Source organism: Accipiter gentilis, chromosome Z (assembly GCF_929443795.1).
Source record: "Accipiter gentilis chromosome Z, bAccGen1.1, whole genome shotgun sequence".
NCBI lineage: Eukaryota > Metazoa > Chordata > Aves > Accipitriformes > Accipitridae > Astur > Astur gentilis.
The window spans coordinates 13,463,408-13,477,409 of NC_064919.1; positions in this window are offsets into that span (position 1 = coordinate 13,463,408).

A 14,002-nucleotide genomic window follows, 5' to 3' on the forward strand; every position below is an offset into this window, starting at 1 on the left:
AGTAAATCCTCCTCCGGACAGAGAGCAGCCCTGCCCCCGACTCTCCTTTCCCGGGTTAGGTGCAAGTGGGGAACAAGGCTTTAGGAGATGCTGTGCTGCTGCTGCTGCTGCTGAATTTCATCCCGGAGGAGGCCCGTAGAGATAAAGCTTCTCACGGTGTTATCATCTCCCCAGGACCCCAAGAACAAATCTGGCTGTTGGGATGCACCCCGCAGGGTTTCCCTTGGCGTCTGAGGCCGGCCGTAAATCGGCTGCGATGGTGACGTTTGGCCCCTGTGTTTTGATGCACGTGGGTGACGGTAATACAAAGTAAGCCCCACCACCTGAATGAATATAGGATCTGAAATGTGTGGGAATGTGGAAAGGCTGGAGGAGCCTTATGAGCAGCAGCATTTTCGGGCAGGTTGCTTCAACATTCAATGTGCCGGTGACATGAAGGAGTAAATGCTTTCACCTGGGGCAGACATACTGGGACATAAAAAAGGAGCGATGCTAGAAATCGTCCAAGAGAATTAAGAGGCTAAAAAAGGACATCCTGAACTAAGTTGTAAAACCATGTCTTCTGTAAGTTTTCCCTTTAACATGATTCCTTTTCCGCAGACTAGACGTTTGGAAAGCTCAGAGAAGCCATTTTAGAAAACACCCAAACACCTTTTGTATTTCAGCCATGAAAGGTCCTGGTTTTTCTACATCCTCCCTACAGCACAACATGAACAAAACACCTCTGTGTTGTAGAGTTCCAAGCTGGCTTGCAGAGAGCAAGCCCGAGAACACCAGAGAATATCCTGTCATTAATGGGCACAACTCCTGCTTTACAGGGCACTTTCTTCATAAACAGGGTGTCAAGTGATAGCCTTTGCTGTCTTAATTTGAAGGAAGAGTAAGTGTGGGAACAGAATTACACATACTGCGAGAAGTGTTTAAGTTGGTGGCAGTGGCCTGGTTTTGAGGTTAAAAGTTTGTAATGAACCATGATCATCGTTTGAACTCATCCTCCAGAAAGTCGTCCAGCAAAATGCACACCGAGTTTCTCATCTGTTGCTGAGCAGGCTGAAGCAGGAATAATTTGGACTCTGTTAGGAATACCCTCCGTCTTGACTGAAAGACTTCAAAATCAGACTTTCCAGTTATATTTCAGCACAAGTTAACGTCTGCTTTTGTCACTGTGCAGGATTTAGCAGGGTGAGAAATGACTGTAGTGTCTCGGCTCGTATTTTCTGGAGTGAGAATTTGCTGCTTGTTTCCATCTGCTGTTATTCAGATATACAGCTTTTATGTCCTCACATTAGAATGAATAATGCCTTTTTTACCCATCTGCTAAGTTCTGGATGAAAGGAAGTGATCAACCTTCAGCCAGTCTGTCCCACATAGCTAAAATATTGTAAAGGTTATGTTATGAGTTGGGTTATGTTGGTAACTAATGCTGTGAAACTCACTGTTCCTGCTCCCTGACCTTCCCTCACCTCCCCTCATACATTTGAATAGCCTTTAAGATTTCCTGTTGGGTTGGAAATTGGTCTTTTGCTGAAAAACAAACAATGTTGCTTGGGAATAGCAATTAGCTGTAGCCATATTAATCAACAGTCCTTCAGAGAACGGAAAACTGCATCAGTAGATGACACAGAAATGTAAATATCATTAGTGGCATCAGTGAAGGGGAAAAAATACTCTAAGAACTGCAGTACATGTCAGAAGAACTAAAAGAAATAAAAATGGCCCTTCAAATTTAAACGACAGGGTTACTGAGATGGAAGAGAGAACAGCTACTTTGGAACAGAAAGCTGTTAGTGGGCAGAAAAATACTTACAGAAAATGTCAGGACAAAGGTGGAACTAAATGCCTCCAATTTGTCCCTTTTTGAGTGGTTTCCAAGACTAACAGTATGAAGATTGTATGCTTCCTGGGGGGAGATAGAAAAGGGAAACCAACCACCACGTTCCAGGAAAGCAGGCTGCAATTGTTAAAACTGTATTTCCAAGCTAGAAATCAAGAGATCAGCAAGTATCCACTTGCGCAACTGATCGGCAATGCAAATGGTTGAGTTTTCCATCCTGTTCATTACTAGAGAAAAAAATTGCTTCTTTGAGGTGAAGCATGTTTCTGTTGTGGTGCCTTACACAAAAGGTTTGCATTAGCTAGCTTTGGAAATTCCAAAGTTTTAATTGAACAGATGGTGATGGTGATTAACAATCTTTTATTGCTATTACCCATAACTTAGACTGTTCACTCAAAGCAAAATTGGAGCTGAATTCAGGGTAAAAACTGTGTTCCTATTCTACACTGTGATTTTGCCACCTCTTATAGGATTGGTCTAATTGGATTAATCTCTGGAAGACACTTTTGGGAAGATCTAGGATTCATTAAGAGAAGGCTGAGAATGGACATCCCTTACCAGGGCAGGCAGAATGCTGCTATTGGACACTGGTATGTGTCATGCATAAATAGGGATATTAAATGGTAAACCAGTATGTTCTGGACTGGGACACTAATTTCAGCTTGCTCACCATGCATTTCCCCTATATACACAGTTAGATACAAACCCCATTTCCTGTCCCACATAACAGTTTAATGTAACAGATAATCAGGTAGTGTATGCCATCCTCTCACTGTTTGAAATTCATAACTGAAAGCAGTGACCACTGTTGGTAAAATGTGCAAGCATTATTCAGGTTGAAAGCTTCTACAGAGGTGTCACCTCCCCAGGCTCCTTATGGCTGCGGTGTGGAAGCTGGAGAACTGCAAATTAGAGCTGGCTTCAAATTGAAAATAAAGATTTTTTAAAAAGAGCTAATTCAAAGTACAGTTGACTATTGTAGTGTTAGTTATGTTAAATATCAAGGGTGCCCAAAAGTGCTCAACCTCCTTTTTTATCATCTTTATCCATCAAATGTAGAATACTTAAATATGAATGGCTCCTGTTGAGCATTAACTAGAAAGGTGGGAACTTTAACATGTCAAAGATCTGAAAGTCTTCAGCAGCTCTGGTCTCATGCAGTGGTCTGAGCCCAGTGCATGTATATAGGAATAACTCATCCTTCCAAAAGGACTGGATCCCTCAGATAGGGATGACCCCATCCTCTTTTTTATCTCCACTGCTTTTAGCACTTGCCACCTCACAATGCAAATGTTGTCTAGCCTTTATTTGCTGACCAGTTATATTGAGGCTGAAATATTAAGAATCAGCCAGCTGGGTTGTTACTGTTTCAACTTGAAGTAATGTTTTAAATCAATGCCAGGCTATTTCACAGAATCATAGATTCATAGGATGGTTTGGGTTGGAAGGGACCTTTAAAAGTCATCCAAGCCCCTCTTCAATGAGCAGGGAGATCTTCAACTAGACCATGTTGCTCAGAGCCCCGTCCAACCTGACCTTGAATGTTTCCAGGGATGGGATATCTAACACCTCCCCGGGCAACCTGTTCCAGTGTTTCACCACCCACATTGTAAAAAAATTTCTTCCTTATATCTAGTCTGAATCTACCTCCTTTTAATTTAATACCATTACCCCTTGTCCTATTGCTACAGGCCTTGCTAAAAAGTCTGTCCCCATCTTTCTTATAAGCCCCTTCAAGTACTGAAAGGCCTCAATAAGGTCTCCCTGAATCCTTCTCTTCTCCAGGCTGAACAACCCCAACTGTCTCAGCCTTTCCTCACAGGAGAGGTGTTCCATCCCTCTGACCATTTTTGTGGCCCTCCTCTGGATCTGATCCAACAGGTCCATGTCTTTCCTGTGCTGAGGACCCCAGAGCTGGATGCAGGACTCTAGGTGGGGTCTCACCAGAGAAGGGTAGATGGGCAGAATCACCTCCCTTGACCTGCTGGCGAGAAAGCTGGTTGGCTTTCTGGGCTGCGAACACACATGGCGGCTCATGTCCAGCTTTTCATCCACCAGTACCCCCAAGTGCTTCTCTGCAGGGTTGCTTTCTATCCCTTCATCCCCCAGCCTGTGTTGATACCAGGGGTTGTCCTGACCCAGGGGCAGGACCTTGTTGAACCTCATGAGTTTCACATGGGCCCACTACTCCAGCTTGTCCAGGTCCCTCTGGATGGCATCCTGTCCCTCAGGCGTGTCAACTGCACCGCTCAGCTTGGTGTTGTCTGCAAATTTGCTGAGGCTGCACTTGATCCCATTATGTCAATGATGAAGATATTAAACAGTACAGGTCCCAATACAGACACCTGAGGGACACCACTTGTCACTGATCTCCATGCAGACATAGACCCGTTGACCACTGACCTCTGGATGTGACCATCCAACCAAATCCTCATCTACTGAACAGTCCACCCATCAAATCCATATCTCTCCAATTTAGAGAGAAGGAAGTTGTGGGGGACCATGTCAAAGGCCTTACAGAACTCCAGATAGACGGCATACTTAACTCTTCCCTTGTCCACCGATATAGTCACACCATCGTAGAAGGCCACTAGGTTGGTCAAGCAGAACTTGCCCTTGGCGAAGCCATGCTGGCTGTCTTGCATCACCTCCCTGTCCTCCATGTGCCCTAGCAGAGCCTTTAGGAGGATCTGTTCCATGATCTTCCCAGGCACAGAGGTGAGGCTGACAGGTCAGTAGTTCCCAGGGTCCTCCTTTCTACCCTTCTTAAAAATGGGTGCAATGTTTCCCTTTTTCCAGTCTCCAGGGACTTCACCTGACTGCCATGACTTTTCAGATATCATGGAGAGTGGTTGGCAACCACATGGGCCAATTGCCTCAGGACTCTGGGATGTGTCTCATCAGGTCCCATAGACTTATGTGTATTCAGGTTCCTCAGGTGGTCACAAACCTGATCTTCTCTTAGAGTGAGAGCGACTTTGCTCCCCCAGCCCCCATTTTGCAGTCCATCCATTTGAGAGGTGTGGAAGAAAGGTTGCCAGTGAAGACTGAGGCAAAAAAAGCTGCTGAGTACCTCAGTCTTCTCCTTGTCTGTTTTTACCAGTTTGCCAGTCGTGTTCATCAGGGGAAGTACACTTTCTTTGAGCTTTCTTAATTACCATGGAGAAACCAAACCAGCTATCTAGATAAACAACTTCAGATCTGCTACATCATTTCTGTTTTTATGTAGGTTTGGTGGTACAGATCAGAAAAGAATGGACCAAGATGTATGTAGTGAAAAGGCTACCAGTTGAATGACTTTTTTTTTTTTCCTGGCACTTTTTTTGTAAACTCTTCTCTGAACCTTTTGTTTTGCAGATCTGATTGTCCTCTTCAGTCAGTGGCTTTGTGTCAAAGCAAAGCCTTTCTCTGACCAGGCAGTACGGTAAAAACCATGGAAAAGTGTGTGTAGCATATTTTTTAGCATCCTAAAGGGAGATAGATCTGGGAGGTGAAGTTTTGAATTAATATGCTGCAACAGACAGCTGGCCTATCTATAACATCTCATCCATACCATACAAAGACTCCACAAGTCCTTAGTAACATCACAGTTAAAATTAAACTCTCCTTTCCACATTCCAGGCTCTATGGCAATGCTAAAACTTGACACAACTTGACTACTTCTGAGTGTGGGATCATGTAAGTCCTACCTATAATTTGGATATGAAACACAGAACCTGTTTTGCTGACAAGTTCTGTGTGGATTGGGATGCTCAAGTTTCAAGCTTTTACAGCAACGTTCTTGTGCACACATTTGAGCCACCCCATTAGCTTGAGTAGACTATGGCATTCTGCTGAGGTCACTGGCACTTCAAACCTGCTCAAGAGCTGCTTCACAAAGTCCTTCCAGTTTGCTATCTATAGCAAGTACTCCTTGCTGAAGGTGGGTACTGAATGCCACATCCATTTCCAAGCCTTTTTTAACACTGTGTTTTCTTGGCCATATCTACAAATGGAAATACTTGCTAATTTCTTTGTGCTGTGCAAATGTGTGCTGTGATCCTCATATGCTTCAATATTCAGATTCATTTTTTTTCCCCCATTTCAAAAAACTTGTCTTTCACCCAGCTCCACATACCAAAATTCCCTCATTTGTAGTTCTCAGGGGGTCTGTCTAGCCAGACCCTATGTCTCTTCCATATGGCTCCTAACTTCTCTCAAAGCCCCAGGCAGTTCTCTGTCTCTTCAAGTCCTCAAGCACAAGAAGTTCACCTGAGGGAGGATTCCTGGTCTCTGGCTGCTCACACTAATGCCCCTGGGTCTTGATCTTTGCAGCCAATCATTTGTGTTTGACTGCTGCTTGCTGGCCGATTAGCCATAGGTCAGACATGGAAGGACACTGTCGATGAGAGAGTCCAAACAAGAAACAAGTGGCAAAAGCAAAGTAGCAGATGCTTGAAGGGCTTGTGCTTTGCCACCGAGCCATCATACCAGGAGTGGGATTCAGTAACCCTGGTAATGAGTCATGCATCAGTCTTGAGGTGACCTTGGGGACTTCAGCAGGGGTGCTGTGGAAGAGGTACAGGCTGTTGTATGAGTCACAGCATCAGACAGTAAATACACACCATAGGAGCAAACCCCTGCCCATATAATTCAATGGCAACTTTGTTTATCTGCATCATTTTGCCCGGTGTGTTTTTTCCCTTTGGGATACTTCTGATTAAATATACTTTATTTCTTCTGTTTAGAAGTACTCAGAGAAATGATGCAATAATCTCAGGGGAGTCAGCCACAAGTACCGTGTGTTATGCATAATGATGAATAATATGTATCTTGCTTTGTCCCAAAGAACACATCAAACTGAAGCCCACACTTCTTAAAAGGCATCTCTGATTGGAGTGTCTTGTTTGTGGAGAGAGAAGGAGGGAAAATAACCCACGTCAGGTTGTCTTGACCTAACTCTACAGAAGAAGCTAATGATTTTCAATGTGCTGAAACACCTTTAAAAGAGCTTTAAGCATAATCATATAGAAATGACCACATATTAGGGCAACCGAAATGACTAATTCTCTCTGGGAAGCTTGCTGACACCCTTCCTATCTGTTTAGGAAAAGTTAGTGAAAAACTAAGGGAACTGATCAAAAGAATACCAGCAATTCATGTTACTTGCAGGCTCTGGAAGACTGGAACCTCCCAAGCTAACTAAACTTGAAGCAAATGAAAATGGGGATGGATATTGTCAAATCCCTAGTCTACAGGTAATTTAAACAATGCAAATATCTTTTTCAAAAATCATCCCATGCTGTGGATGTGAAAGAAACAGTGAAATCTTTGTCATAACTGTCCTGATTGCCTGCCCTCTGATTATTTTGTGCCACATCTGCATCTTTGCCAAGATGTAGCAGCTAATCCTGGAAACCATTTCCAGGCATATGAATGACAAGAAAATAATCAGGAGCAGTCAGCACGGATTCATGAAGGGGAAGTCATGCTTGATCAATGTGATAACCTTCTACAATGAAATGACTGGCCTGGCAGATGCAGGGAGAGCCGTGGATATTGTCCACCTGGACTTCAGTAAGGCCTCTGACACTGTCTCCCATAAGATCCTCATAGACAAGCTGTTGACTTGTGGGTTGGATGAGCAGACAGTGAGGTGGATTGAAAGCCAGCTGAATGGGCAGACCCAAAGGCTGGTGATGATCAGTGGCACAACATCTAGTTGGGCACCAGTGACTAGCAGTGTACCCTAGGGGTCAATACTGGGTCCTTCAACATCTTCATTAATGATCTGGATAATGAAGCAGAGCACACCCTCGGGAATTTTGCAGATGACACAAAACCAGGAGGAGTGGCTGATAACAGAGGGCTGTGCTGCCATCCAGAGGGATCTAGACAGGCTGGAGAAATGGGCTGACAGGAGCCTGATGACATTCAGCAAGAGGAAGTGCAAAGTCCTGCACCTGGGGAAGAACAACCCCAGACATCAAAATAAATGTTAGGGGCTGTCCAGCTGGAAAGTAGCTTGGCAGAATAGGACCTCGGGGTCATGGTGAACACCAAGCTGAACATGAGCCAGCAGCGTGCCCTCGTGGCAAAGAAGGTGAATGGTATCTTGGGCTGTATTAGGAGCAATGTTGCCAGCAGGTTGAATGAGGTGATCCTTCCCCTGTACTCAGAGCTGGTGAGGCCACATCTAGAGTACTGTGTCCAGTTCTGGGCTCCTCAGTACATTAGAGACATGGACATACTGGAGGGAGTCCACTGAAGGGGCATTAAGATGATTCAGGAACTGGAGCACCTCTCCTGTGAGGAAAAGTTGAGAGAGCTGGGACTGTTCAGCCTGAAGAGAAGGCTCAGGAGGATCTCATCAATTAATATAAATACCTACAGTGAGAGTGCAAAGAGGACAGAGCAAAGCTCTTTCTAGCAGTGCCCAGTGGCAGGACCAGAGGCACTAGGCACAAAGTGAAACACAAGAAGTTCCCTCTGAACTTCAGGAAACATTTTTTTACTGTGAGAGTGACCAAGCACTGGCACAGGTTGCCCAGGGAGGTGGTGGAGTCTCCATCCTTGGAGATACTCAAAAGTTGCCTGGACGTGGTCCTGGGCAAACTGCTGTAGGTGACTCTGCTTGAGCAGGGGGGTTGGACCAGATGAATGCCACAGGTCCCTTCCAACATGCACCACTCTGTGATTCTGTAATGGCAGAGAAAAGGACAGATGAGTGTGAGTGTGTGCACGTGCATGGGCTGAGTAGCGCCTCAGCACTCTATGCAGGGGCACTGGATGGAGGAGAGGGGCTAGGCATGTTTTACTGAAGAAGGGGATGCAAGCAGCTCTCTTTGAAGTGGGTGAAACCCACTCGGTGCACCACGAGTTCTCTAGGGGGAGGAGTGCAATGTGACACAAGGCATGGGACAGCGGTGTCCCTGAATAACGTGAAATATGTTTTTTTCAGGAGGCAGCCTGTCTGATCGCCATCAAATGCTGACAGCTTCCCTCTCCCATCTGCTCCACTGGGACTGTCTGCCATCACGTGCCTGGAGGCACCAGAGCTGCTTGCTGCAGTCCCATGGTGGATCCCCAGCTCTCGAACACTTCCCTGGCAGCTCTCCTTCCCACTGGCTTTGGGCAATATCTGCCACTTCACCCGCTGCAGCTCCACCAGCCAAGTGTCCCAGAGAGATTTCCTCTGGCAATGCCTTCCAGCAGCTGCAGGGCCACAGAGGCTCCTTGGGGCACGTGTCTCACCTCATCCCAGCTACCTGCTGGTGGTGACCACTGTGAAGAGCTTTCAGGCCTTCTCTGAAGTCCCAGGGGAGAGTGATGTACTACAAGACAGGTATCTATCAGCTCCGTTGTCCCGGTGAATGATACCCAGTGCTGGCAGTCAGGGCAGCTGGGGATCAAACCAACAGCATGTACACGCTGTACAATTCCCCTTCTTGTGTTTGGCCTTCAGGTGCACCAGAGACCGAGGTCAGGGAGTGACAGAAGTCTGTCCAGGCTTCCCTCCCATACTGTGAGCTGCTGGAGACTGCCTGTAGAAGAAATGCTATTTGAGTTTGTACCCACAGGTACCAGCCATGAGGAGTCTGGGGGGAAGGAGGGGAGGAAAAGGTTGTTAGGAAGATGCTGTTTTCCTCTGTGGATAATGCACCAAAGGGATGGGAAGGGGTAGTAGCCATAAGGTCTCTGTGATGGAGAGGGGAAAAATCAGATGTTCTGTTGTGCTAAGTAAAATGCCTGCCATCCCCATGGCTCTTGCAGGCCATTGGCTGTCTAAAAATCAAGAGCGGACTTGCACATGCACGACTCGTAAGAGCCCTTGTTTCCTCAAAAGTGGCTAATTGTGTACCTGATTGACCTTAGTGTCCTACCGACTAATTGGGCAGTTATGGAGGCAGCTTCACAGATTTTAGTCTTTCCTTTCTATTGACTCACTGCCTTTTTCTGAAGTTGCACCCGCAGTATCCATTAACTAACAACTAAGCCATCACAGGTGGTGAGATGATGACGACCATGAGCCAGTCATGGTACTGCCCTGTGTCAGGGAGCAGTATTTAAAGGTAGGGTTATGTGCTCATTGTGCTGGGAGCGCAGCTGTGTAAGTGCTTTAGGCATAAAATACATTATAGTGATTACTAGATGAGGAGATGTATAACCACAAAGGGTGAAGGACGGTGACGGGGGAGGACTTTGCCAGTGTTATACACCTTTCAGTGTAATAGGCTGTTCTTGTACTTCAAAGGCATTCGGTGCAGGGGTGGGGGCGTTAAAGTTTTTATTACCGTACACTTGGACTGATTGGAACACTTAGAGCTGGTAAAAACCTTGGATGTTAATATCAGGGGATAGAAAATGGCTCCTGATTGCAAGCGTGGGTGTAAATACACTGCTAATTCACTCCCTTTCGGTAGAACAGACCTGTGCCTCTGAAGAAACAGGGAAGGATGCTGTAAAAACAGCTACATATGTTGCGGAGGAGGAGCAGAGCACAGGAAGGTCTCCAGCCAGTCCCCGGGAGTAAGAGGTTGGTGCAAACCAAGCCCCCAAACACAGGCTCAAAATGGCCAGACCTGGACCCTTTGCCCACCCTCGCCTCCCCTGCCCTCTGCCTGATGCGGAGGCAGCCCGCACCGCCCGGGGCAGCTCCATTCGGACAAGGGTGTTGCTTACTGTCCCCCACAGATGAGCTTAACCTTGCCACTGGGTTTGGAGGGCACCAGTGAATATTTACGCAGCACATTTACTATTGCTGGCCATTCCCAGTCCATCACAAGCCACCCGCTGGTGAGGCCCCATCCCCAGACCCAGCATTGGTTGTGAAGTGCCCTATGCCCTCTGTCAAGGGATCTCCAGCCTGCAAAGAAAGTGCTTGGGCCATGTGGCAGGCTCCTTTCTCGCTCTGCAGGCTGCTCTGAGGTATTGTGCAGTGCATGTGTCCAGAATTTTTTAATTCACTCCTGCCAAAGAACATATCTTTCAGGGGTGTGGTGGTAGGGAAGGCATGGTAACTGAAGCTTTGTAACAGGCTTTTTTCTCCTTCCTGCAAAGTGCAGGCCTTTTCTGCAGACTCTGGCTGTGTTTTGAGTTCCCAGTGTACTGCGCATGTGGGCACTTTCTCTTCAGCTGGGCTTTCACATCCCCAGTCCCAGAAGCCCTGTTACAATGGGACAGCTATCAGAGGTCCAGCCCCAAGACGTGCAGGTGAAGATGCTGCTAAAGGAGGAGCTGGTGTGGTCCCCGCTTCCCCGACTGCCGCACTGCAAGCAGAGAGGTGCAGCTCGTGCAGTGTCATGCTGTCTCAGGGTAAGGACTTTTAGGTAAGCACATCCTTGGGCTTCCTGTTGATCCCAAATGCTCACTTCCCAAGATTAGTTTTCATTTTCTGTTCAGGAAGCAACCTTCAGTTGAAGCCACAGGATGTGGGCAGCAGAGACTCCTTGTCTAGACAGACAGCTCATCCCAGGTGTAGAGGCTTGTTTTGGACACCCCTTCAACCCACCTCCCTACAGAGAGTGAGCACAGGTCAGTCTGGGACCCTTGTCTGCTGGGATCATGGTCTCTGAAAAGGAGCAACTAGCCATCGGTGTACGCTGAGAAGTACCTTGTGCTTTGACAGGAAGCTGTAATGTGGCAAGATGAGTAATAAATTAGCCTTGTGCTGCCACAAGCATTTCCAGTCCCAGCTGACAACAGACTAATTAAGAACCTCCCTGTGGTGTCTATTTTAGATAACCATTTACTTTGGTACAAATTAACAAAAGGCTTTTCTAATGGTTTATTTCACAGGCGACTCATTAGATAAATTTATGGGGCAAATAGCAGGAACCTGAATAGACGTTTTGAGTTCCCAGCCACTAAAAAGCCCAGACAATTTTGCTGAGGAGTGCTCTAATTTTATCAAGGCAAAACACTTGCTTCCTTCTGATTTTTTCTGTCACATCATTTGTTCTCAGACATTACCTTAGCCCAAGTCCAGAGGCTTTGAAAACTGAAGGTGACTTTACAAGTGCTGGTTCTTAGGAATAGATTGATGTCCTGACAGCCTCCTACATCATTTGTCCAGCAGAGCCATTCGAGGTGCTTGCAGACCAAGCACCATGAGTACAAAGTGCACCCCGTTATCAATGTCATCTATTTCAGCATCTTGGTGGAGGTTGAGGAACCAAACCTCATGCTACCCCTATGATCCCTGCATCTGTGACCATGGCAAACACTGATCCATGTGCAACTCCAGGGGCTTCACAGGATCCCCCCCAAACACTAAGAGAATCAGAAAAGGGCCTTATGTCCCTCAAATGGCAGGCAGGAGTGTCCTTCCTTTCCATGTTGGCTTTCAAATGTTAAGCTTGACCCTGCCTCACAACTGCACAAACACAGTTTGTCTTTAGGATGCTGCAGGACTCTCAGATGTAGTCTGGACCACAGTAGGGATGTGGGTTGACAGTGAACCCAGAATCCACATGGTTATCTCTGCTCCAGGATCTGTCCTAACAGGAAAACATATGCAGGAGGATTTTACCTTCCCTCACTGCCTCTGCGCTGCCTCATGTTTACATAGTATTGCTGTGAGTATGAAATATTTAAGTTCGACCCCAGATCAAGAGTGAGTGGATGACAGTAAAGATGGCAGATTGGACCTTATGTAGCAAGGGGATGCACAGCTTGGGAAGGGAATTGGGGCTTTGGACAGGAGAAGAGACCGACGAACATGAGCTGGAAGGACACTTGTTGGGAGCTAGGGTGGCACTGTGGCAGCAGTTGAATTCTCTGTATGGTTTTCAGAAGGGTACAGTTCTCCAGGCAACTGAGATTGCAGGTACCTCCATCAGCACTAGAATTAATTGAGAAGGTCTCTTTGAAAAGAATGTTTGAGCGCTTAATATCTTTTCTTTTTCCTCTGTAGGGATACTAGCCAGTTCCCTGTTTTCAAACACCAGTAGAAACTTAGGTAAAAGCCTGAGAGATGCATTTTTCTTCCACATTTGGTTGAAATTGTGTTGTGGGTTTGCATACAGAACAATTCATTGGAAAAATTGCTAAAGCTAGGGATGCCTCCCTACAAGTCATCTGCTCAGAGCCACCTGCTCAGAGGCATACAGAATCATATTTGTTTGTTGATGAAGGGGAGCATTTTCAAGCCTTTCTTCCTAAAACACTGTCCCAAAATAGAGTCCCTGGATTCTTGTCTAGTTTAACTCATAGAAAGTGAAAACTCAAACCATTAGTGGTATTATCAATTTACATTTCTCAGCACCTAGTTGTGTGTAATTTTTGCCTCACTGCCCCTCGCCCCCAGCAATTCTACTTGAGCAGAAATGGGAACATTTCCCCTGTTTCATGGCAACAGAGCTAGTCTGAGGAGGCTCCACAAAGCCACATGCATTATGATTTTTATCCCCTGTTGCAGGCTGGCAGTGTGTAAGCTTTTCCTTCCCAGTCCTCTGTGACCCTTTTGGGCTGCAAGCAGCTACAGTGAATATCAAACCCGACTTCGTTTGCTGCAGCTATCTGCCTTCCCCCTCCTAATCCTTAAGGCTATTGATGATTTCCTCTGCGGCTGGATGCTGGGATGCTGGTGACCCACTTCCCAAGTCTGAAGGCATCGCGGAGCATAGGGTAGCTGCAGCGCCCAGCAGCTCTGCTGAAGCTGAGTGCTGACAGCTGGGAGGCAGCAAGGGTTGAACACAATTGCTTCTGAAATGCACACTGCGCACTTCTCCTCAGCAGATGCTTCCGCCATAGCTGTGTGACAAAATGTGCTCCTGACTCACGAGGCCAGACTCCTCGCAGGTGTAAACTGGCTCAGGGCTACCAGCTTCAGGTAATTCCTGCTGAGGAGCTGTCCCTGCGCTCTCTGCTGACAGCCTCCGAGGACCCTATTAAGCATGGGCTTCTAGGACTTTTTTCTGAGGAGTAGCTTTATATAAGTGGCCTGTGCTACATTGATGTAATTTGCACCATTACCTTTTTCTGGCAGAGACTCTGAGCATTTCATTGTGGCCTCCTGAGGACACTGGCACTGGTGTGCTAACTCCTACCTGGCACACTCCTCCCTTAGCTGAACTCAGCCTGCCAGAGTTGTAAATTTGTCTAGCAGGGGCACTCATGTCAACTGGTGGGTGCAGGTGGCAGAGCTGCAGTTGTCACTCCTTTCAAAACCATCAGCTGGTTGGTTTT